The sequence below is a fragment of the Saccopteryx leptura genome, chromosome X, assembly GCF_036850995.1.
Source record: "Saccopteryx leptura isolate mSacLep1 chromosome X, mSacLep1_pri_phased_curated, whole genome shotgun sequence".
Classification (NCBI taxonomy): domain Eukaryota; kingdom Metazoa; phylum Chordata; class Mammalia; order Chiroptera; family Emballonuridae; genus Saccopteryx; species Saccopteryx leptura.
In genome coordinates, this window is record NC_089516.1 from 104,892,473 (window position 1) to 104,915,293 (window position 22,821).

Below are 22,821 nucleotides of genomic sequence, written 5' to 3' on the forward strand. Positions count from 1 at the left end.
CAACATGTTCTAAGTGATCATACTAATGGTCATTGCATCCATAGGTGAAAAAAATTGAAAGTGAAGACAGCAATCAAGAAGCAATATGGAGCCCTGGCTGGTTGGCTCAGTGGTAGAGCATTGGCCTGATATGCAGGAGTTCCAGGTTCAATTCCCGGCCAGGGCACACAGGAGAAGCACCCATCTGCTTCTCCACTCCTCCCCCTCTCCTTCCTCTCTGTCTCTCTCTTCCCCTCCCACAGCCAAGGCTCCATTGGAGCAGAGTTGGCCCAGGCACTGGGGAAGGCTCTATGGCCTCTGCCTCAGGTGCTAGAATGGCTCTGGTTGCAACAGAGCAATGCCTCAGAGGGGCAGAGCATTGCCCCCTGGTGGGCATGCCTGGTGGATCCCGGTCGGGCGCATGCGGGAGTCTGTCTGACCGCCTCCCTGTTTCCAACTTCAAAAAAAATAAAATAAAATAAAAATAAAAATAAAAAGAAGCAATATAGAAATATCTGAAATAACAGTTTTATTGTATTTTGTCAGGTATTATTTACCGTATTTCCCCATGTATCATATAAGATGCTCCCATGTATGAGACACACCTTAATTTTGGGGCGAATTTTGAAAAAAAAGTTACATAAAGTTATTGAATTCAAGTTTTATTTATTATAAAATTCATACAACTGCTCATTACTGTCAAAACTCCCATTTGTTAGCTTGTCGTCATCTGTGTATGATGATGAATCACTGTCTTCAACAATGAGCTCAAAAACAAGTGTCAAAAAGTGGGAAATGCAAGTAAAAAATCTACAACCAGTATATAAGACACAACCAGTTTTTAGACCCCAAAATTTTTGGGAAAGGTGTGTCTTACACATGGAAAAATATGGTAATAGTTTTTCATTAATATTTTAAAGCTCTTCTTATAACATAACCTAGTTTTATGTACCTCTTTTATTGTTTCTATTTATGTATTAAATGCATGAAATAATAAATTACCTTTCAGTATATATATTTTTGTACTTAAAATGGTTATTAGGGCAGAGAACCGGTTGTTAAATTATTTTAATCCCACCACTGGTACACATTATGAAATGATCATCACAATCAAGCTAGTTAACATAGCTATCACCTCCACATAGTTAATATTGTTTTCTTTTATTTTTGTGATTAGAACACTTAAGGTATACTGTCTTAGAAACTTTAAAGTACATAATACAGTATAATTAAGTATAATCACCAGCTGTATACTAGATCTTTAGGACTTAGTCATCCTGGAAAACTGAAATTTTGTACTCTTTGATCAACAACTCTCTATTTTACCCTCCCAACCAGCTCTTAGCAACCAACATTCTGCTCTCTGATTATATGAGTTTGGCATTTTTAGATTCTACATATGAGTGAGATTGTGCAATATTTATCATTCTGTGTCTGGTTTATTTCACTTAGCATAAGTCCATGCATATTATTGAAAAGGGCAAGATTTTTTTCTATGCATCCTATTTTCGTATCAATTAAGGTAAACTATGTTATGGTGAAGTAGCACCACCAAAATTTTATCAGCTTAACACAATAAAAGTAATCCCTTACTCATTCAAAATGCTTCAGGTCCAGGTGAGTCTTTAAGGAAAGCTGCATGGCCCTGGCCGGTTGGCTCAGTGGTAGAGCGTCGGCCTGGCATGCAGGAGTCTCAGGTTCGATTCCTGGCCAGGGCACACAGGAGAAGCGCCCATCTGCTCCTCCACCCCTCCCCTTCTCCTTCCTCTCTGTCTCTCTCTTCCCCTCCCACAGCCAAGGCTCCATTGGAGTAAAGTTGGCCCGGGCACTGTGGATGGCTCTGTGGCCTCTGCCTCAGGTGCTAGAATGGCTCTGGTTGCAACAGAGCGACGCCCCAGATGGGAAGAGCATCGCCCCCTGGTGGGCACGCCCAGTGGATCCCAGTGGGGCGCATGCGGGAGTCTGACTGCCTCCCCATTTCCAACTTCATGGTTGATTAGTATTCTTTTATACAAATGTAGCACAACTTTTTTTATCAACTTGTCTATTGATGGACACTTGGGCTATTTCCAAGTCTTGACTATTGTAAATAATGCTGCAATGAGAACTTCAGAAAAATACAAAAAATAAAAATAAAAAAAATATATTAAAAAAGGAAAGCTGCATTTTATACAGTGGTACAACATGCCAAATTGCTTTAATCTAGTGACATCTTATCAATACATGTTTCCATGATTTCTAGAATCTAGGAAGACAGAGCATGGAGAATTATGTACTGACTTTTAAATCCTTCTTCCCAGAAGTGACATTTATGATTCAGTTCTTTGGTTCAAAGACCACATCTGCACATCTAACTTTAAGGGGATATTTGTTTGAAACTAGAGGAGAACCAAAAATCTTTGGGAGCACTAATATCTGTCGTACAACATAATGCACAAGACAGGCCTAATGGCATGATTAGATACAGCTAAAAGCTATGTGTTAAGGCCTATGTTCTTGCATGCTTATATATCATAACAATTTTTTGGTTTACTTCACTAGTCATTTCCTTTAATATCTCAAAGCTTTTGAGAAGAGTAGTAAGAAAGTTATGGAATAAGTTTATACAGTCATGTGCTGCTTAATATTGGAGATATGTTCTGAGAAATGCATTGTTAAGAGAATGAATTATGTGAACAATATATATTACTCTTACATAAACAAAGATACTAGAGCCTGCCACTCAGCTAGGCTATATAGTATTGTCTATTGTTCCTAGATTACAAACCTGTACAGTATGTTACTGTACAAAACAATTTGGGAATAAGTCAAGCACAAGAGAAAATGATGCAATCAATAGGCTCAATAAACATGAAACCTAAGAGACTGCTACCAGTGTAATATAGCATACTGTTTAACAGCAACCTTTTTTCTTAAGCAGAAAAAAATACATTCTAAAATAACAAAAAGTATAGCATAGTAAATACATAAATCCATAATTCTCAATAGATACTAGTGAATTAACCTTAATCTTCTCCTCTGGAAAAACTAGACCTGCTATATGTTTAGTGAAGTTTAAAACACATTACCATTTCTAGTGGGAATGCAGACTGGTGCAGCCACTGTGGAAAGCAGTATGGTGTTATCTCAAAAAATTAAAAATGGAACTGCTTTATGACCCAGCAATTCCTCTTCTGAGAATTTATGTGAAGAAATTTAAAATATCAGTTTGAAAAAATAGAGGCTCCCCTATTCTCATTGCAGCATTATTTACAATAGTCAAGACTTGGAAATAGCCCAAGTGTCCATCAATAGACAAGTTGATAAAAAAAGTTGTGCTACATTTGTATAAAAGAATACTAATCAACCATGAAAAAGAAGGAAATCTTACCTTTTGTGACAGCATGAATGGAGATGAAGAGCATTATCTTAAATGAAATGAGTTAGTCAAAGACAAGTACTATATGATTTCACTCATATATGTAACCTAATTAACAAAATGAATTAATAAGCAAAACAGAGAGAGACTCATAGATACTTGAGAACAGGCTAACCATTGTAGGGGATAAGGGTAGGATGGAGGGTAAGGATATTGAGCAAAAAAGGAAAAAAAAATCTTGGAAATGGCAGCAGTATAGTGATTGCTGGGGAGAAGCAGGTAGATGATGGTATAGGGAGGTGAGCACACAATACAGTGTGCAGGAGATGTGTTGTAGAATTGTACACCTGAAACCTGGATGATTTTGTTAACCAGTCACCCCAATAAATTCAAATTTTAAAATAAATAGATAGATAGATAGATAATTACTTTTCATTTTTCAACATATTAGCCCAGGGTAAAAATGAAAAGAAATGAGATGTTTTATTTGAAATACTCAGAAGGTTCTTAATGGATAACAAACATTCTAATATTACTATTTTCATGTTTGTATGGCCTGAATATATTGCCCTAAAATTAATATGTTGAAGTTCTAACACTCCAATGTAATAGTATTTGATAATGTTGAGAAGTAATTAAATTAGAAGAATTTATCAGGGTGGTGCCTTCATAATGGAATTAGTGCCGGTATAAGAAGAAAAAGAGACTTATGCCAGGCCAAGCGGTAATACAGTGGATAGAGCATTGGCCTGGAATGCTGAGGACCCAGGTTCAAAACCCCGTGGTCACCAGCTTGAGCATGGGCTCGCCAGCTTGAGCACAGGCTCACTGGCTTGAGCATTGGATCAGAGACATGACCCCATGGTTGCTGGCTTGAAGCCAAAGGTCACTTGCTTAAACCCAAGGTCGCTGGCTTGAGCAAGGAGTCACTCGCTCTGCTGGAGCCCCCGGTCAAGGAACATATGAGAAAGCAATCAATGAACAACTAATGTGCCATAACAAAAATTGATGCTTCTCATCTCTCTCCCTTCCTGTCTGTCTGTCCCTATCTCTGTCTCTCTCACAAAAAAGAGAGAGAGAGAGAGAGAGAGAGAGAGAGAGAAAAGAAAAAGATACTTGAGAATTGGCAAACTTATTCTCACTTTCTTGTACACTTTCCCTTCAAGTGGGCACAAAATAGAGGTCATTACGTCATATGAGATGACAGCACTATGTGAACCAGAAAGAAGACCCTCAAGCAAAACTGAATAATTTAACACCTCGATCTTAGATGCCCCAACCTCTAGAACATGGAAATAAATATCTGTTGTTTAAGCCAATCAATCTAGAGTATTTTGTTATAGCAGCCAAACTGACTGGGGCATGTATATAAAATAATATTCTTGAAAGAGCACTTATCCAGTTTTTGGACACTTAGAAAATGTTCTCACACTTTTAAAACTTGTAATTGTCAGTTGTTTCTCATCAAGGCTATGAAAAGGTGCCTAGAACAAATTAATAAATTAATAATCTACTAATGATGAATTTAAAATACCCATCTCAGTGCTTAGTATATAAGAAATGATTAATAAATATTAATTCCTTCCCTTTGTACAGGAATTTGCAGGCAGAAAAGGAAACTCTATTTACAGAACTTACTGGAATTATATGAAAATACAGAATGAAAGTTGAGTTTTGATTCTTTTTTTCTAAATCATATACTGTTGATAGTAGAAATCATTTTCTCCAAAGGTAGGATATGTGTGAGAGGAAAATGGGGTCTAAGCAAATTCATCTTTGAGCACAATGATATTAAAACTTGGCAAAGTACAACCAAGGGTCAGGGAAGAAATCTGGCTATCTTCCTCAGTGCAGTCAGGATAGTAGTACACTGCTGAGCCAAGTTATAAGAAAACACAAACCAACAAACATTAAATTGGGAGGGACAAAATAGAATGATTCAAAATATAATTGAACCACTATGTAGCTAATATTAGAATGGTATACAAGGAAATGGTAAACCAGAAGTTGACACATTTCTAAAGGGTTTGTTTGTTTGTTTGTTTTTATCAATGCCAATCTAGAGTGAAGTGTCTTGTGAGTTTAAAGTTCTGCCCTTGGTAATTACACTTCAGTACTTTTATCAGTGACTTATTTGTATGAAGATACAGTGAGAACATACTCATAGAATATGCAGATAAAACATAATTGGGAGTAAGAGCCTCCACATTGAATAGCAGAGTCAGAATCTTCAAGTGTCTTGCCAGCTAGAATAACACACTGAGTCAAGCATGAGAATAACATAATAAGGATAAAGTGGCATGGGTGGCAACAGTCATTTCAATATAAATAAAAAGATAGCTATGGCTACCAAAAACTGTCAATCTTCCTGCTATGATATTAGTAACATCGAAATTAGAATTCTGGATGTTGCTATAATCAGCTAGACTTCTGTATCTTTTATGGGAACCACAGTCCAGAAGACAATAAACCAAGTGCACTGTGGTGAGGTAAAAGTAAATAGGATAATAAAGCTGACTTTTAAAACTTGAATTTATTGCTGTGACATTGGTTTAAAAAGTTACATAGCTTTCAGTTGTTTCATTCCATAATACATCATTTGTACACTGCACTGCATGTTCACCACTCCAACTCTAGTCTCCTTCTGTCATCAATTATTCCCCCTTTATCCTCTTTTATCTTTCTCATCCTCATACCCACCCATAATCCCCACACTGTAGTATATGTTTATGTTATTTTTTCTTTGCTTCATCCCTTTATCTCTTTACCCAGCCCCCATACCCATCCCCTCTGACAGTTCTCAGTCTGTTTTCTGTATCTATGTCTGTTTCTGTTTTGTTTGTTAGTGTATTTTGTTCATTAGATCAAATTGAAATCATATGGTTCTTGTCTTTATCTGACTGACTTACTTCGTTTAGCATAATAATGTCCAGATCCATCCATGCTGTTGCAAAAGGTAGGATTTCCTTCTTTTTATGGCTGAGTAGTATTCCATTGTGTAAATACAACACAGCATTTTTATCCACTCATCTACTGATGAACAATTGAGTTGTTTCCAGACCTTCATTATTGTAAATAATGCTGCAATGAACATAGGGGTGCATATCACCTTGTGAATTAATGTTTTGTGATTCTCAGGATGTATTCCTAATAGTATAGTTGGATAAAAAGGCAGATCCATTTTTAATTTTTTGAGGGAATATCATACTGTTTTCCACAGTGAGTGCACCAATTTTCATTCCCACCAAAAGTGCATGAGAGTTCCCTTTATGTCATATCCTCACCAACACTTATTGTTTGTGATTTATTACTGATAGCAATTCTGACAGGTGTGAAATGATACTTCAGTGTGGTCTTAATTTGCATTTCTCTGGTGATTAGTGACACTGAACATCTTTTCATGTGTTTATTGGTCATCTGTATGTCCTATTTGGAGAAGTGTCTATTCAGGTCCTTTTCACATTTCTTCACTGGATTGCTTGTTATTTTGGTGTTGAGTTTTATAAATTCCTTATAAATTTTGAATATTGAGTCCTTATCAGTAAATGGTCAAATATGTTCTTCCATTCAGTAGGTTGTGCTAAAATTTTTTTGTTTGATATAGTCCCATTTGTTTATTTTTTCTTTTGTTTCTTACTGAAAACAATACATAGAAAAAATATTGCTATAAAAAATCTTCAGGAATTTTTTGCTTATGTTTTCTTCTAGCATTTTTATGGTTTTGAGTCTAATATTTAAGTCTTTAATCTATTTTTAATTTATTTTTTTCAATGCTGTAAGGTGGTCTGGATCCTATTGTTTGATATATTTGTCCAATTTTCTCCATACAATTTATTGGGTAGACTATCTTTACCCCATTGTTTTTTGTGGTTTGTTTTTGCCTCTATTGTCAAATATTAGTTGACAGTAAAGCTGTGGGTTTATTTCTTGTCTCTCTATTCTGTTCCCTTAAAATATGCCAGTACCATATTTTGATTACTATGGCCTTGTAGTATAGTTTGATATCAGGTAGCATGATTCCTCCAACTTTGTTCTTTTTCTCAAGATTACTATGACCTTTGGTGTCTTTTGTGGTTCCATATAAAGTTTTGGAGTACTGTGATTCTTTGTCTATTGCAGGCATTAGATTCCAGACATACTGCAATAGGTAAAAATCTGTGAAGTAGTGAACTTATATTTATTATATATATATATATGTATATATATACATATATATACACATACATACAAATATATATATATATACACACACACACACACATACACACACACACAACACACAGTGCTCTGGTTGATTACCTCCCATCCATCAGCCAATAGTGTGCCATGTACAACCTCACATGGGCAAACTAGCTGTGTTTTGCATATATGAGAGTCTTTGTCTACTCATCTGCTATATGCTACATACTTTATTTTGATTTAATATTCTTTTTGTGTGTGTGACAGAGACAGAGAGAGGGACAGATAAGGACAGACAGACAGGAAGGGAGAGAGATGAGAAGCATCTATTCTTTGTTACAACACCTTGTTGTTCATTGATTGCTTTCTCATATGTGCCTTGATGGAGGGGCTACAGCAGACTGAGTGACCCCTTGCTCAAACCAGCAACATTGGGCTAAAGCTGGTGAGCCTTGCTCAAACCAGATGAGCCCGAACTCAAGTCGGTGACCTCTGGGTTTCAAACCTGGGTCTTCTGCACCCCAGTTCGATGCTCTATCCTCGGTGCCACAGCCTGATCAGGCTGATTTAACATTCTTTTAATATGTTTTAATTAATTTTTATATTTTTATATTGTTTTTTATTTTTTAAGTTAGAAAATGCTTATTTTACCACAAAAATAATTAAAATAATAAATAAATAAAAATATGTATATACCGCAAAATCCCACAATATAGCAGAAAATCTGCTATACAAAATTAGATATATACAATTTAAAAATCCACAATACAGTGAGACTGCAAAAAGTGAGCCGCGATATGGCAAAGGATTACTGTATTTTTTCTAGTTCTGTGAAATACCCCGTTGTTATCTTGATAGGAATTATGCTGAATCTATAGATTGCTTTAGGAAATACAGACATTTCAATTATGTTAATTCTTCCTGTTTATGAACATTTTATATGCTTCCACTTATATCTTCTTCAGTTTCTTTCTTCAGTGTCTTATAATCTTCTAAGTGTAGGTCTTTTACACCCTTGGTTAAATTCATATCTAGGTATTTTATTATTTTTGAAGCAATTGTGAAAGGGATTATACCTGATATCTAATAACAGTTGGTGAGACCAGGATGAGGATGTCATTTTTGTCCTAAGAAATATTGTGAGAGGGAAAAGGCAGGGAATTGCATGATACTCACCCTCGATATTTCAAACAAAGTTAACATAGTATTGTAAAAAGTAGGTTTTAGAGACATACTGCTGAAGTTTAAATCCCAACTCTGCTACTAAGCAAGTTTGTGATCTTGAGAAAATCCTTAAACCCTCTTTAAGTCTCATTTTTCTCTTCTGTAAATTTTAGATAATTATCTATCCTTTAAAATTGTTGAGAAAATACTAAATTATTATTTGTAAAGCACACAAAACAATGCAAGATAGCTATCGATTGTGATATAAGAGTTTATAAAGTAATTAAACTACAAAAAAGTTTTGTCAGGCTTAAATGACAAACATATACATATATTTAACAATATCTATATCTATCTATATATAAGAAGTCAAGCCCTGGCTGATCGACTCAGTGGATAGAACGTTGGCCCAGCATGCACACATCCCAGGTTTGATTCTCAGTCCGGACACATATGAGAGGCGACCATCTGCTTCCATTCCTTTCCCTCTCCCCCTTCTCTCTCTCTTTCCCTCTCACAGCCAGTGGCTCAATTAATTTGAGCGTCAGCCCTGGGCACTGAGGATAACTCAGTTGATCTGAGCATCGGCCCCAATTTGTTAAGCTTGTGTGTGTGTGTGTATGGGCTAAGAACAACTAGTTTTCCTTAAACCAAGCAATCGGTTTCTTTAAAATTTCATTGACTTGCATTGGTTCCTCCCACTAAACAATCGTTCTTTTTTCTAGTCTAGACTGACAGGCCTCTACGGCCACCATCTTGGCTTCTACTGTCATGCCTTAAAGTAGAAGCACAGAATTATCTCCCCCCATATTCTGCGTATTGGCTTGTTATACCCTTGGGGAGCTGGAAAAACCAGTTCTTCTTAACTATTGGAGGATTAAATTTCTAGGGCACAATGGATTTCTTTAGTGTGAATGAGCCTGTAAATGCTAAAGCTTCTTACTGAAGTAGGCTTTCCAGTTTTATCAATTGATGGGCAAGATTGAAGATAATGACAATTACATGAGAAAATATTAAGGGAATCCTTGTCTGACTTATTACTCGGATATATCCCTAGTACCTAGAAATGTATCTGGAACTTAATAGGCATTCAACAAATATTTATTGAATGGATTTGTTGAATGAAAGTGCTACTGTAAATGTCAGTTACTTTTCCTGTTCCCTGCCAAAAATTGATTAACATTTATGCAGAGAAACACTTGAAAATGCATTAGTGGAGGCATTGGAAAGAATATTTGTAGCACTGCTTATAACAGTGAAAAATGAGGAAGACCAAAAAAATATTGCCAAAATAAACTGTTTTATGTTTGGGATAACTATTCAACAGTTGAAAGGAATGAAGCATGTCTATATACCATGGACAATTTCCCAAGCTATATTATTTGAACAAATAGCAAAACATGTAATACATGTATGCTTTTGTCTACTTACATATGATAATAATCATAGTAAAAGTCTTAAAAGAAAACTGAAATAGTGGTTTTCTCTATAAAGTGTACTAAAATAGAATGAAAGGTGGTACATGGCTGAAGAGGTTTTAGCCTTATCACTGAAGTTCTGATAATTTTCAAAGATGCTTAGGTATTAGTGATTGAACATGATTACTGTTGGGCAAATGAGTTTGTAAAATTTGTGTTTTTTTATTTTCTCACTTTTATTGTTAAAAAATGGTGCCGGACAGCACTAGGTATGTGATTTGTGAAATTGCAAATTACCTTCCTGCTTGGGAAGGGTCATTGTTATGCTAATGTTTCCTGGAGTAGGGGTTTTTCCACACCAAAAGTTTTGAAAAGAGCAGAGAAGGAGAAAGAGAAGCAGAAAGAAGCCAAGATGGCAGGGAAAGAGGGAAGGCAGTTTTTGCAGAGAGAGACAACATCTTGGCAGATGACGAATCAGAGGTAAGGGGCTTTGGAACTGGTGAGACCTTTGGTTCTAGGAAAAACTGGAGAAGATTCTCCTGGTTGTGGAACTGGAGAATGTGTCAGTGGCTTTGTGAGCCCTGTGTGTTTGCTCGTTGGCCAGTACGAGACCTAAATAAAGGAATGGCCCACCATTCTTTGGTTCCACTTTTTTTTTACCATCTGCTTGAAATTCAATGAGAATCTACATGTGAATGGTCATGATGAGAGTGGCCCCTGGCCATACAATTATGCAGAGATCAGAGAAATACTTGATAGGGGTGTTATAGAGAGGACTCAGCATTAAATGATATTACAGTTCTTGCTTATCCTGTAAATTTCTGATTCCAGAGTTCAAATTCACAGGTAAATAATATCCCACATAGATAAAAATTCATTTCTCTGTGGACTTTTTGTAAATCAATGGCAGTCATCTCCTTTCTTCTGCTCAATTTTCTTTTTCTCCGAGACCAATGAGAAGACTAATACAGTAAAGCAGACAGTTTAGAAACTAACACCTTTAAAGTTCTGTGGGAATTTGAATAGATTAAAAGTGCCTGAGGGAATGTGTTTTCTGAATGGTTTCTGATAAACCATTCAAAGAAAAGAGGAAGAGTCCTTCAAATGACTTTCTATACAAAGTTTCCTAGATGAAACACCTATTTGCAGATATTATTCTTAACCTTTCTATGAAGGACTCAGGAATGAAGAAAAATGAAAAGCACAAAAGGGTAAAAAGAACACATATATGCAAAGGATGTGGAAGTCACCCTGGGAATTAACATGAGGACAATGTGTCCCAGTGCCCCACTAGATTTAAGGAGCTTTCTTTACAACTAGATAGAAAATGTGAGTAAAGTAAAAACTATCCATACAGACAATATTTTTCATGTTCATGTTTGATTGCATTTAACAACTTTTTAATGTGTGAAACAAGAAAGGAAACAAACAAAAAATGATTATTTTAAAAATCTTCACATGATACTTCTATGCCAAGAAAAAAGAAAGATCTAAATGCATTGAAAAACCTACTCATTTGCTCTCTGCAATGCAATTTTAAAATTTCATTATTATTTTAGTAGTATAGTTGGGGAAAATATTTCACAGATTGAACTGCTTCAGTCACTTTTACCAAGGCCAAATGTTACAGTAGGAAGGCTCTCTTAGTGTTCTGTTCCTCCAGTACAATAGTTTAAATTCTCAAACTCTAAAACCTCTTCAGAATTAAGCAGATTCCAAGTGCTGAGAAAAAAATAATAATAAAAGAGCCGAACAAAGGAAGCAATCTTGACAACCAACAGGAAAAGTGGTGGGCAGCCTGCAGCATTTCCGGTCTTTTCAGTAATGCCTAACACTCTTAGGAAATAATCTAACAGGAAATTGTCCATAATAAATGTGAAGTCAAAACTGAAGATTTTATAAGCAGGTGATTTTTTTAACATGATTTTAGGCTGTACAGAACCAGACTTGAATGTCCAAATTGGATAGTATATGGAGAAAATATAATTTGAAGGGAAGTTAAATTTGTTTTCTATTTAACATTTCACAGGACATAGAACTGCTTAGGCATATATATACATATATATGTATATATATGTATATATATGCAGAAAATGAGAAAACCAAGGCAATAGGTAATGATCATCAGTGAAATGTAATACACATTGGTATTCTGTAATCAGCTGAAATACAGGTGATTGATCAGTAAAGCAATCATGTATTCTTTACTATTTTTAAGAATTCCAGATATTTCTATTATAAATGCTACAAAAGTACCTATTTAGAAGCAGCAGACTGTTCAATGTGTTATAATCTAAATAGAATACAAATCAACTGATATTAACTCATTTTTATGTGAAAAATGCATTAGATTTTAGTATATATAATATGGCAAGTGAGAAAAAGCTATGCATATCTTTAGGTAAATGACTTGTTTATATTCAAAATTTAAACTCAAAGTTTTTTAAATGAGTATTTTTTAAATGTATATCTTTGTATTTTTATTATTTTTATTTTTGATTGAATTTATTGGGCTGACATTGGTCTGCAAAATCATACAGGTTTCCAGTGTACAACTCAACAAACCACCATCTGCCTAACACATCATGTGCCTTTCTGCCCTAGCAATGTCTCTTTCTGTCCCCATTTTCTCTCCCTTTTCTGTTTTACATAAAGTAGATAGAAAAGTGAAATATGTAAGAATCATAGCAGTGACTCAAAACTCAGAAGAAACAAATTGCTATTGCTAGCTATCACAAACAAAATTAGATGAATAATTTCGGTGTTGCCCAGAATAAGTTAAATACTAGAACTTTTAATTTTTCAAATATTTTCATAGGAATTATTGAAAATGTAACTGGTCAGATGTAGAGTTTTATTAGCTACACAGTATAAATATATGCTACATAAGTGGTAAATAAAGAGTCATAATTTCTATATGTGAGCATTCAGACAAAAGAGAGGCATAAATTATTTTATTAAATAATTGTTTTTCACTTGATTTGCTTCCTTCATGTTCTTATTATAATAGTGGGAAAAACATATGGGGGCCATCTAGTGGCCAATTAAATATTGTTTTTTTTCTTTTGGCTTGGAAACAAATTACTGGTTTTCCAGAATGGCATTCTATTTCTTTTGCTGTCACAATAAAGCAAGCAAACATAATTTCCTTTACGATAGGAGTCCCTTAGTAGATATTTTCTCCAGTGAACTGTTTGAGTGTTATGTTGTATAATTTGTTAACAAGTGGCAGGGGTAGAAATGGGGGGTTGGGATTTTGCATAATGACAAACAGCATAAATATCAAGAGATATCAGTTCAGTATTTCAGCAATTTTATTAGTGAAGGTGTTTAAATCTTACAGTTTTTATAATTTTTGAGTGTGAGTTTAAAATTACATTTATTACCAATCCAAGTGACATTGAATCAGGACTGATTCAGCAGGTACTCACTCGAACTACTGATATTTTTTGTTTGTTTGTTTTTTAACTGATGATATGTCTTCTGACTGGTTAGTGCTCATGCTGTACCTGCTGACTATAATTCTTTTTAGAGATGAGTGTCATTTATATATCTATACATGCATGTACCTAATTTATCAATCAGAAAAATCTCCTAACTGGAATATTGCTGTTTCTGCCTTCAATTTTAGTCCCCAGAAGTAAATAATGATAACAGTTATTTGTATATCCTTCTTGAAATGTCTATGAGTATACAAGCCTGATTTTTATTATACAAAGAGTATCACAATGCTACCTTGCTACTTTTTTTCCACTTATATATCTTCAATATATTTTCCTGCCTGTACATAAATAGGAGGCGATTTCTTTTAGAATTGCAACAAAATAGCGCATGTACCATTATTAATTTAACCAGTCCTCTATTTATACTCATATAACTTGTTCCCAATATTTAGTTATTACAAAAAATTATATGAATAGTGTCCTTGTATATACTTTCTTGCTCACCTGTGATAGTGATTGCTAGAAGTGGAAATACTATGTAAATTTTAACTTTTCATTATCAAGTCAAACTTTTTAACTGATGGTAGAAAACTATTTGAATGTAGTTGTGTCATTATAACATCAGGTAATTTGTTGCATTCTGCCTGCACTTGTAGATCATATACCTGCTAGTGTAATCAGAGCACACATACAAATGGGTAATAATGAAAGGTTAGTTGCAAGACTGAAGAAAGGCTAATTTTTCTCCCTGTATTAAAGTCTTAGGTAAATGAAAATCTGTAGAGGCAGTGAACCAGGATAAGAGTGGAATTTTAAATGTAGGTGCCTTTAGAAGATACATCTGTATTGATATTTTGTTCTGTGAGTTTTAAGTGTATTAGAAGGCAAACATCCTGAGTATGAATGCTTAGTGAATGACTTTTATAACATAATTTCTATTTAACTTTTAAGTGAAAAATATTTCTTAATCAAATCTTATTGTAAATTCAGCTGAATTTCAGCTGAATTATGGTTTTAAATAATAAAATTTAATTTTAGTAATTGTGAGCCAAAGATAATCTTTGAAGACACTTTTTTTTTTAATATCACAGTCTCCTAAGTTAGGAATATATATTTTTTTATTTATTGCATAATAGCTTCTGCAGTTTTTTATTTTTTAAGAATGTAGAGCCCTGGCGGGTTGGCTCAGTGTTAGAGCATCGGCCTGGCGTGCGGGATTCCCGGGTTCGATTCCTGGCCAGGGCACACAGGAGAAGCGCCCATCTGCTTTTACACCCCTCCCTCTCTCCTTTCTCTCTGTCTCTCTCTTCCCCTCTCGCAGCCAAGGCTCCACTGGAGCAAAGTTTGCCCTGGCACTGAGGATGGCTCTGTGGCCTCTGCCTCAGGCGCTAGAATGGCTCTGATTGTGGCAGAGCGATGCCCCAAGATGGGCAGAGCGACGCCCCAAGATGGGCAGAGCATCGCCCCCTGGTGGGCACGCCGGGTGGATCCCGGTCGGGCGCATGCGAGAGTCTGTCTGACTGCCTCCCCGTTTCCAGCTTCGAAAAAATACAAAAAAAAAAAAAAGAATGTAGAGACATTTACTATAAAAACAATGAGAGATAGAGAACCTATAGAACTGGTTTGAAAGTAAGCATATCTATATTTTATTTTTATTATTATTTAGAACAGATCTAGTAGTAATGCATTTTCTCAGTTATTGTTTATCTCTGAATGTCTTAATTTCTCATTAATTTTTGAAATAATATTTTTGCTGAATATAGTCCTTCTGATTGATAGTTTTTTAGCACTTAGATTGTGTCCTCCCACTACCTTCTGGTCCCATGAATTCTAATGAAAAATCAGCTCTTTATCTTATTGAAGAACCCTTATACATGAGTGGCTATTCTCTTTTTTCACATTTCTGTCTTTGTGTAGACTTTCAACAGTCAGAATATGATGTGTCTATATTTGTCTTGAGTTCCTCCTACTTGGAGTTTATTGAGTTTCTTCAGTATGTGAATTAATGTTTTTCATCAAATATGGGAAAATTTCAGTCATTATTTCTTCAAATATTCTTTCTGTGCCTTTCTTCCTCTCTTCTTCTTCTGAAACCCCCATTATGTATATGTAAATATACTTGAAGATACCTCACAGGTCACTAAATATCTTTTCACTATTCTTTAGTCTTTTTTTCTTTTTCTATCTTATACTAGATAATCTCAACTGGCATGTTTTCAAGTGTGCCTATTCTTCTACCTACTCAAATCAGCTATTGAACCCCTGTAGTGGATTTTTTCATTTCTTTTATTGCAATTTTAATTTTAGAGTTTCTAATTGGTTATTTTGTATAATTTATATAATTTTATTGATAATTAATGAGATATCATGGTCATACTTTTAGTTCTTTAGACATGTTTGGTTTTTTTTTTTGTTTTTTTTTTTAGCTCTTTCAGCATATTTATAATAGCTGGTTTAAAGTCTCTTTCTAGTAAGTTAAGTGTCTTGATTCCCTCAGGAACCATTTATATTTTCTACCTTTACCCACCTGTATATGGCCCATACTTTCTCATTTCTTAGTATATCTTGCAATATTTTTTTTTGTAGTTGAAAAATGGGTATTTCAGGTAGTACAATGTGACAACTTTAAAAATCAGATTTCCCCTATCCCAAGGTTATTGTTGCTGTTGTTCTTATTGATGTTTGTTTAGTGACTTTTCTGGATGGAATTGGTAATGTCTATATTCCATGTCTTTTCTAGACACTGAATTGTGCTTCATTAGCTTAACAATCAGCTAATAATTGCACAGAAATCCTTGAATATCTTGAAAGAATAGTTCTTTCATATGTTTCTCAGGGGCTCTGGTTTGTGGATTGGGGCATGCTTTTAATGCTTAATTTGGTTTAGCCTTCATTTTCTAACTAGGCAGGCTTCTAGGTCAGCCTAAAGTAAAAGATTGGGGTCCTCTTCCTTTCTTCATGGGCATGCCCACAGTCCTGCACATGGACATAGCCCTTTAAATCCCTAGTGATGTTCCAGAACTTTTCAAAGCTTCCTATGAATCTCATTCTCCAGATCTTCTTTTTAAGTTTTCAGGTCTCTTGTTGACCCTACTTGTACTGAAACCTTAGACAGCTAAAAGGTTAAACAACTTCCTGGGGATATTTTTCTTTTCTTCTTTGGAGTAAGCTGATGCTGGGAAATCAGGTCAAATAATACCACCCTGTGAATGGGATTATTTCACGGAGTTGTCAGTCAGCTAAAATAGTGAAGATGGTTTGGAGATAAGACATGTTGAAGAACTCCAAATCTATCTACTTACTCAGGTGGGTGTAATTCTGCTGGTTATCACAACTACCATGTTTGTTAGGCTACTTGATATTTTTTTATTTTATTTTTATTTTAATTTTTTTTCAGTGAGAGGAGGTGAGGCAGAGAGACAGACTCATGCATGTGCCCCAACAGGGACCCACCTGGCAAACCCATTAGAGGATGATGGTCTGCCAATCTGGCATCTTGCTCCATTGCTCAGCAACCAATCTCTTCTTAGCACCTGAGGTGGAATCCATGGAGCCATCCTCAGTGTCTAGGGACAACACACTCCCATCTAGCCATGGCTGCAGGAGGAGGGAGAGAGAGAGAGAGAGAAATTAGGGGGTAAGGTAGAGAAGCAGATAGTGATTCTCCTGTGTGCCCTGACTGGGAATCAACCCCAGGACATCTGCACAGCAGGCTGATGATCTACCACAGAACCAACCAGTCAGGGCCAGCCTACTATTTTTCAAGGCTTGTATAGAACTAGAAAGGTGGATGTAGATTAAGTTGATATACCAAATACTCATATTCTTACAATGATTCAGTATTTTTTCTCTAATAAATGCCCTTTTATTATTTTGATTGGTGCAAGCATTTGTTTAATTTCCAGAGCTTAGGAAAAGCTGATTTTGAACATTTCAAGTGTTTTGTTATTTTTATGGAAGTATGTAATTACTAAGGCCTTTTCTGCCTTTCCCCAAAGTATGAACTTTTTTTTGTGGCTATATAATGTCTTTATAGAAAAGAAGGGGGAAATTGAAACAATAATTTACTGTACCATACTTTACAGTTTTCAGACCTTTTCTGAATTATGCCTTAACTTTAAATCTTAACTCTGTCAGTGGTAGACTTTTAAAAACTGCACAGTAGTTCTCTTTCCTTGGCTACCTCAGTCATTCTTCAATTTTTCTCTTAGAAATAACTTCCTCCAGGATGCTTGGCTTACACAAGAAAGGTTAAGTAGTCTCCCTATGACCTACAGTAACACTCTGTATGCTTTTGCTCTTTAATAACAAGCAAGCAGGCAGTTACAATATAATTTGGTATCCCTCTTGTGAGACTCTAACCTTCCTGAAAATAAGAAAAATGTCTTTTGGGAACTCAAACATATATAGCATAGGGATAAAGTGAGCTGAATGTAGGGGGTCAAGTTTTTTTATTCTGAGTTATTAAATTCAGAGGGTAATTTTTAAAAAAAAAATCTTAAAAGTTGGACTCAAATTAAATACTCTTTCTAAAAAGAGTTCCTTCAAGAACAACTCCATTTACTTTATCCTCATTACTAAATTAATTGCTGCTGTTATTCCTTTTCTAATCTATGCATCAAGTTCTCAACTGACCTTAAGGCATTTGCTTTCTTAACATACGAGTCATTTTCAAGTATAATAATTTGAAAGTTCTTTCTTCTCCTTCTCCTTATGATCATCACTATTATAATAGAGTATTTTCCCATAGACAGACACAACAAATTCATTTCTAATTCAATTTGTTTAAACAAGTCTAGTGAAGCCAAAAAAGAGGCAAAATTTTAAAGATGCAACAAGGCTGTTTCATTCTACAGCCTTCTCTATAAAAGTAATGAAAGGAAATTTAGGTAAAACACTCTTACAATAGAAAATATTTCAGAACCTAAACTTGACTATGACAGCCAACCTCCAATCTAATCTCTATACTAGTCAGTTAAGTGAAATGTAGTAATTGCTCCATCACACATCAGCTTAGAAAACAACCTTCAGTTTTGTGTTCTCTGCCTTCTGATGCTGATATTGTAGTTTGTTATTAAAAGTGGGCTGCGAGATTTGGAAGAACTACTTGACAAAAGGAAATTTGGCAGATGTGAAGAGGAAAGGGAACGAAATGACAAGATCAGCTGGGGTGAATAGAAAGTGATGATTCAAGAGGAAAAGTTTGGGAGTGATAATTGGTATGTAAAGGTTACAAAGGAAGAAAGAAACACAAGCTACATGTTGAATTAAAACAAAAATTTTCCTGTCTGTCTTTTGGCAGAGTTGGCAATGTGCTTTGTGCTTGGACATGTGATTTATAAATCAAAGTGAGCCAATTTGGATTACTTAGAAGTTTATTATTATTATTATTATTATTATTATTATTATTATTATTGACTTGCCTGTGCCTCTCTACTTTTATTTTATTTGGATATAATTTTCTAAAATATCTGAGATTGAGAAGATAGTTTTATATATAATATAGTATTTTTAAAATGAGACCAATGGAGACATTAATTAAATAAAAAATGATTTTGACAGTGTTTCTGAGACCCCGCCTTTTCGTGGAGGCTGCTGCCAGCTAGCTCCGCACCTTGCTGGACGTGGGAGCTGCTGGAGCTGTGCAAGGACAGGTTCAGCACCACCGACCTTTACCAAGGGTTGGGTGTGTGGCACGAGGCTTCTGACGCTGAGTTCCGACACGGCTACCACAAAGTATTCCTGCAAGTGCACCTGGACTGGTTGGGTGAGGAAGACAAGGAGGACGCCACCCACCGCTTCCAGATCCTTGGGAAAGTCTATTCCTTTCTGAGTGACAAAGAGCAGAGAGCAGTGTACAATGAACAGGGAACGGTGGACGACGATTCTGATGTGCTCAACCATGACCAGGACTGGGAGGCTTATTGAAGGTTATTCTTCAAAAAGACATCTCTAGAATACATTCAGGCTTTTGAGAAGACATACGAACGTTCTGAAGAAGAGCTGGCTGATATTAAACAGGCCTATTTGGACTTCAAAGGAGACAGAGATCACATCATGGAACCTGTGATGTGTGTGCAGTAAACAGATGAACCCAGGATAAGGAACAGGTATTCAGCAAGCCATTGATGCTGGAGAGGTCCCATCTTATAACGACTTTGTCAAAGAATCGAAGCAAAAGATGAATGCTAGGAAAAGGAGAGCTCAGGAAGAGGCTAGAGAAGCAGAAATGAGCAGGAAGGAGTTGGGACTTGATGGAGAAGATAGCTTGAAAGCCATTGTTCAGAGCAGACAAAATGATTGGCAAAAGGAAATAGACAATTTTCTGGCTCAGATGGAAACAAAACACTGCAAACCTTCCAAACGAGGAGGGAAAAAACAGCTCTCAAGAAAGAAAAGAAATAACAAAATTTTCTCTTCAAAAGTTTTTATGTGTGTTAATTGATGCCACTGTAGGCAAGGTGCAGTCAAGATCTGAAGACAAGTCAATTCAACTCTTGAGAAAAGTTGTCTGTCTTACCTAATTATTCAGAAGGAATATGCAAACCAGAGTCTCTCAACCTTATCTTAGTATATCCTAGAAATCACCTGACACCCTGTGAAGTCTTGTGAAGGAATTTGGTGGTGATTATTGAGGGAAGAGGGAGAGGCAGGTATACTTCTGACAGCACTTGCTCCTGTGGATTTTTGGTACAAGGAACTTTATCTAGAATGTGGGTCTGTCCTACTGCCTTTACTAGATGATATACTGTTACACAAGAGTGACCTGCAGAGTATTCAGAGTGATGTGGGTGTTTATTAGAAAAGATTTTCTACCTGACTAGAATGCCTTCAGAATACTTGCTGGACATCTGTCTTCCATATACTTGATAGTTTGCTTTTCATCTTAATATTCTTTAGTAGATCCTTTCTTTTTTGTTTTGTTTAAACAAGTTTGTACCCTTTGCCTGAAGTATAGGAGAAACAAGTGTTATCAGTACTTCAAGCATATTTATAAGACTTAACATGATTAAAAGTGTAAAAAATGAAAAAAAAAGATTTTGGTAATTTAATAAAACTATACACCATACAGCAACTGAAAACAATATTTACTTAAGAACTACCAAGTCTAGGTAGGTGTTAAGTCAGGATGCTGTGTTAATAGACAGGTTGTATGTACGACTTAGAGATATGTTTGCCATGTGTTTATGTAAACGCTTTTCTTTCTGTCTAGGATGTTGTTCTCCAGCCTTGAATATCCGACAAATCTTCAACATATGCCTCAATTCCAAAGTCTATATATCTCATTCTCTAATTTTATCTTTTTCCCTTGAAGTTATGGTAGGTCTGCTTAATATGTACTTCTGGTGGCAGACCACCTCACAGCTCTGCTACTTCCAAGCTGTGATGTCTTGGGCAAGTCATTTAAGCTCTCTATGTCTCAGTTTCCTCATCTGCAGAGGGAGCATGATACAAGTGTCTACTTCCAAATATACTGCACACATTCACTGAGTAACTGCAAAGCCTTAAACTACTTTATAAGTACATATCAAGTGTTCTATGAGTGTGTACTTTTATTATATTTGTTTCCCATTTCACTGGTTCTTTGTGTATCCACTCTGTCCTTGTCACGAATGTATCTTATAATTTTTATTGCAAGTAATTGCAAGAACATCTTTTTCATGGACTATATTGTAAACTTGAGGAAAGAGACCATATTTATTTTATTTCATTTTTATATTCAGTGAGAGGAAGAGAGCCAGAGACAGACTCCTGCATGTGCCCTGACCAGGATGCACCCAGCAAGCCCACTAGGTGGTGATGCTCTGTCCAACTGTGGCATTACTCCTGTTGCTCAGCAAGTGAGCTCTTTTTAGTGCCTGAGGCAGAGGCCATGGAATCATCCTCAGCACCCAGAGCCAACTTGCTCCAATCAAGCCATGGCTGCAGGAGGAGAAAAGAGAGAAAGAGAGAGAGAGAGAGAGAGAGAGAGAGAGAGAGAGAAACAAGAAGGGGAGGAGTGGAGAAGCAGATGGGCACTTCTCCTGTTTGTCCTAACTGGAAATCGAACCCAGAACATCCACATGCGGTGTTGACACTCTACCACTGAGCTATTGGGCCAAGGGCAAAGATATTGTTTTATCTACACTAATTCTTTCTATTTTTCTTTCTTTTACTTTTGACTGTCAAGTTTCTGCTGATCAGTCTCCAGTTTACTCACCAGCCACATATTCCCAGCAGCACCCCAAGTTCTGGCTTTCTAATACAGCCAGGATATCTCTTTTTAAAAATGCTGCTACCACCTCAAATAAACTCTGTTTTCAAACTCAACTCTCCTTCCTTCCTCTCAAACTATGTCTTTCCTTGCCAATATTGAGATTGAATTGCCCTGGCAAACTGCTTTAATCATAATAGATTATCTTCTGTGAGTTTTTATATTACTCAAATTAAAAATGGTAGAGATCAGAGCTCAATACTTATGAATATCAAATTTGAACACAAATATGCATGGCAAATTTTAGGTAATTATTCTACAGAGTCCAAGTAATAGAGTAGTACTGATAGAAAATATAATCACTCTCCATGATTACTTCCTAGAGCTGTAGTCCTCTTTGGTTGTCTATTTTATCACACTGTGATTTTTTTTATCTTTTATTATTTATTCTTATGTTTGCTTTTCCATATCACAGTCTTTTCCATAAATTTTTTATTAAGTTTAATGGGGTGACATCAATAAATCAGGGTACATATGTTCAAAGAAAACATGTCCAGGTTATCTTGTCATTCAATTATGTTGCATACCCATCACCCAAAGTCAGATTGTCCTCCGTCACCCTCTATCTAGTTTTCTTTGTGCCTCTCCCCCTCCCCCTTCCCCTCTACCCACCCCCCCCAGTAACCACCACACTCTTGTCCATGTCTCTTAGTCTCATTTTTATGTTCCACCTATGTATGGAATCATGCAGTTCTTGTTTTGTTTTTTTTTTCTGATTTACTTATTTCATCCCATATAATGTTATCAAGATCCAACCATTTTGTTGTAAATGATCCAATGTCATCATTTCTTATGGCTGAGTAGTATTCCATAGTGTATATGTGCCACATCTTCTTTATTTAGTCATCTATTGAAGGGCTTTTTGTTTGTTTCCATGTCTTGGCCACTGTGAACAAGGCTGCAATGAACATGGGGCTGCATGTGTCTTTATGTATCAATGTTTCTGAGTTTTTGGGGTATATACCCAGTAGAGGGATTGCTGGGTCATAAGGTAGTTCTATTTTCAGATTTTTAAGGAATCACCAT

At 35.8% G+C, this 22,821-nt stretch overlaps 1 pseudogene; it reads left to right on the plus strand.

Annotated features, from left to right (window-relative positions):
* The first annotated feature begins 10,510 nt into the window (after positions 1-10,510).
* LOC136385991 (dnaJ homolog subfamily C member 9 pseudogene) lies at positions 10,511-19,986 on the plus strand (annotated as a pseudogene).
* The last annotated feature ends 2,835 nt before the right edge of the window (positions 19,987-22,821 follow it).